Source organism: Nelumbo nucifera, chromosome 7, assembly GCF_055504915.1.
Source record: "Nelumbo nucifera cultivar China Antique chromosome 7, China Antique-T2T, whole genome shotgun sequence".
NCBI lineage: Eukaryota > Viridiplantae > Streptophyta > Magnoliopsida > Proteales > Nelumbonaceae > Nelumbo > Nelumbo nucifera.
In genome coordinates, this window is record NC_142655.1 from 57,848,629 (window position 1) to 57,853,177 (window position 4,549).

Sequence of the window (4,549 nt, forward strand, 5' to 3'; positions counted from 1 at the left end):
GGTATGAGAGTTTGGAGGGAGGCCTTTTGAAGCGTTCCCACAGACGGCGCCAATTGATGATGCACAATTCGGCCGATCTTAGCTGTCAATGATCTTGCCTCTGAATTGAGTGGCAGGGGACCTGAAACGGAGGGGGTGAAGAAGCTCCGGGGAGAACCCGACGTAAGGGCTTCGAATCTCAAGTTAGAGTCTTTCAAAGGCAAGATAAGCCAGATAGCGCAAAAGTTAGCATACCTTGTTCTTGGGGGGTAGGGAACCTTTTATATCCACCTCGCGCACTCATTTCCAGGCTTCTGTCAGATCGGGCATGATTATCTCTGAGCTCCTGCCAGTTCGGATGTCATTTCCTCTGGCCGGACAGAACCGCCACTGCTCCTTTTGTCGGAGCCGTCTCTGCGGCTGGTAACGACGGTGGCAGGTGGCGGTAGCAGGAGGCCGTTTGAAGTGCGGCTGTCAGGCGTCAGATCCCAAATCAGTCAGGTGCGCCACCCTTGGATACGGACGTCCTTGGTGTGAGGTACGTTTGGTCAGTCTTGTGTTTTGGAAGCGAAGTGCTGGAGTGGCGAGCGAGATGTCTTGAGTTCGATTTGGAGAGTGTTCCGAGCTGCCATGGGCCAGCTCGGGTCACGGCTTTGTGAGGCTTAGGACCCGAGATAGTTCGGGCTCCTTGCAGGGAGCTCGGGTTCTTAATAGGGAGCTTGGACTCCCAGTTTTAATTCTGTTAGAATAGATATGTCTTCAATTCTGTTCCTAGATAAGTGCATTCTGTTTCCTAGATAAGTGCATTAGATTAGTCTTCAATTCTATTCCTAGATAAATGCATTGTGTTTCCTAGATAAGTGCATTCTGTTTTTTTTGTTGATAAGCTCCTAAGATTAAGGGGCAGTTGTTCCTATTTCTACTCCCAGTTTGTAGCACCATAAGGCTATAAATATAGCCTGAATGAATGGAGTTGGCATTGGCTTTTCTACAAACAAACTCTCTCTCTCTCTCTTCTCCTTATTCTAGATCCTTCTCCCTCTTGTTAGATAACTTGAGCGTATCATTGGTATCAGAGCTGGTTCGACCATGGACACCCGTGGAAAGACTAACGCGGAGTTCCGCAATGAGGTCAATGAAACCTTAACACGACATGAGTCGAGCTTCGACCAAATGAACACTGTCTTACAAGCAGTGTTAACTGAACTCCAAATACCACTCACGAACCACTCCCAATACCACTCCCGAGACCAACCCCTTCGCCCATGAAGAATCCTCACACCCCCATACTTCCCGTTCAAGCTCCACCCATGACCACCCTCATCAACACGTCAAGCTGTCATTCCCAAAATTTAATGGGGATGATCTGAGCGGTTGGATTTACAAGGCGGAGCAGTATTTTGAATTTCAAAATATTATTCCAGACCAACATGTGCAGCTAGCTTCCTTCCATTTGGAAGGCATCGCCTTACAGTGGCACAGGTGGTTGACCAAGCATCGTGGACCGCTCACATGGGAAGAACTCTCCAAAGCGGTGTTACAACGGTTCGGCCCCACTGACTACGAGGACCCATCGGAGGCATTAACCCGCCTAAAGCAAACCACCACTGTGACGGCTTATCAAGAAGCCTTCGAGAGGCTCTCTCACCAAGTTGACGGCCTGCCCGAGAGCTTTCTCATTGGCTGTTTCATTGTAGGACTTCGTGATGACGTTCGTTTAGATGTGAAGATCAATCAGCCTCGAACTTTGATAGAGGCGATTGGAGTGGCCCGGTTAATTGAGGAACGAAATCACTTACAGCGGAGAGCTAGCCAACCGATTCGATCCCCATCAGCCATGGCAACCCAGAAGGCGTCGCCCAACCCCATGGCCGGTGTACTTGGGCCTCCACCAAGCTCGCGCGTGAACCAGGTTTCCAGTGCTCCTTCCCCAACATTCCGGCGACTCACCAACCAGGAGGCGCGAGAACGTCGTGAGAAGGGGTTGTGTTACTACTGTGATGAGAAGTTCACCTCCGGCCACCGTTGTGCACGTCCACAACTGTTCATGATTGAGGATCCGGAACCGGCGGACACGGAGACTGTCGAATCAGAGGAGGAAAACCAAGAAGCCATCCCTGAAATCTCCTTCCACGCTATTGCAGGAGCTGAGCACCCGCAAACCATACGTGTTCTTGGGAAACTGAAAAACAAGAACGTGACCGTATTAATTGACGGCGGCAGCACCCACAACTTCATTGACCAAGCCATCGTCTCCAAGCTCGGGTTGCCAGTGAACCGAGACAAGAAATTTCAAGTTATGGTGGCCAACCGTGAAAAGATCAAGTGCATGGGGCAGTGTCGATCTCTCATCCTCGCCATTCAAGGACACCCCGTTACCGCTGACTATTATGTTCTTCCCGTCGCAGCATGCCAGTTGGTGTTGGGAGTACAGTGGTAGAGACGCTTGGACCCGTCGAGATGGATTACAAACAACTAACCTTGACGTTCAAAAAGGAGGGACTCTCTTGCACCTTCCAAGGATTGGGACGAGCCAGCATCGAAGCCTTAACCAACAAGGAATGCAATGGGTTACAAGGTACGGGATTTTTTTTTCAAATAGTTCCTTCACATAGCAGCGGCCAACCAGGTTTTCTTCCACCCGAGATGGACCACCTTCTCACCAAATTTTCCCATGTGTTTGAGCCGCTCACAAGCCTGCCTCCTAAACGACCACATGACCACCGGATTGCACTGCTTCCCGACAAAGGACCGGTGAGTGTGAGGCCATATCGATACCCGTATTACCAGAAGACCGAAATAGAGAAGATAGTGAAGGAGCTTTTGCAGACAGGGCTGATAAGACCAAGCAATAGCCCATTCTCATCGCCGGTTTTGCTAGTGAAGAAGGCTGATGGAGCTTGGCGGTTTTGCGTGGATTACCGAGCACTGAACGAAATCACTATTAAAAACAAGTATCCCATTCCCGTGATTGATGAATTATTAGATGAGCTCTACGGCACCAAATTTTACTCCAAACTAGATCTACGGTCGGGATACCATCAGATTCGAGTGCAAGAAGAAGACGTTCCTAAAACGGCTTTCCGAACACATGAAGGGCATTACGAGTTCTTAGTGATGCCGTTCGGCTTGACGAATGCACCTGCAACTTTTCAAAGCCTCATGAACGACCTCTTCTGCCCATACCTCCGGAAATTTATTTTGGTTTTCTTCGACGACATTCTGGTTTATTCTAAATCATGGGAAGACCACCTATCTCATTTGAGAGTTGTTCTAACTGTATTATCCTCTAACAAATTATTTGCAAAAATGTCAAAATGTCAATTTGGGGTTTTGCAGGTCGAGTACTTGGGTCATGTGATTTCAGAACAAGGCGTGTCCATTGATCCAGCCAAAATACAAGTTGTTCTCGCATGGCCTACACCGACATCAGAAAAGGGGGTCCGTGGCTTCCTCGGGTTAGCAGGATATTACCGGAAGTTCATCCGCGACTTCGGAAGCATTGCAGCTCCCTTAACCCAACTGTTGACCAAAGGGGGATTTCAATGGAACGAGGCAGCAGAGCTGGCCTTTCAGTAATTGAAGAAGGCACTCACTTCACAGCCAATCCTACGTCTACCAGATTTCTCCCAACGGTTTGTGATTGAGTGCGATGCGAGTGGAACCGGGATTGGCGCCATCCTCATCCAGCAAAACCGACTGGTGGCCTACTTCAGTGAAGCATTGAAAGGTTCAGCCTTGGCATTATCCACCTATGAGAAGGAGATGTTAGCTATTGTCAAAGCCGTTAAGAAATGGCACCCATATCTGCTTGGGAAACCATTCACAGTCCGCACCGACAAAAAAAGTCTTAAATATTTACTCGAGCAGAGGATAACCACACCGGCACAAACGCGGTGGCTGCCAAAGATACTGGGCTACGACTATGAGATCGAGTATAAAAAAGGGGCTGAGAACCAAGGTGTGGATTCCTTGTCACGTTTGGCTGAATTTCAGTTTCTTTCCATCTCTATACCACACGCAGACTGGTGGCCGACGCTACAAGAAGAGGTCAAACAAGACACCTTTTATGGGGAATTGATGAAAAGGCGACCCTCCCACAAGTTGCTTCAACGGGATGGGGTATGGTTCAAGGGGGACAAGATTTATTTGAGCCCCGCCTCCACCTTGATTTCAAAGGTGGTGGCGGACTGCCACTCATCCCCTGTAGGGGGACACTTTGGGTTTCATAAGACCCTCTCTCGCATCAAGCACAACTTCCTTTGGCCCCACATGCGTCGGACGGTGAAGGAGTTCTTGCAACAATGTGACGTATGTCAGCGCTTCAAAACAGATTGCATGAGACCAACGGGATTGCTTCAGCCATTACCAATTCCTACTCAAATGTGGACAGACATCTCCATGGACTTCATCGAAGGATTGCCTCCCTCCAATGGGTACACGGTTATCATGGTAATTGTGGATCGGTTGACAAAATATGCCCACTTCATTCCCTTAAAACACCCATTCACTGCCACCACAGTCGCGAAGGCATTTGTTGCCAACGTTGTTCGCCTACACGGAGTTCCAA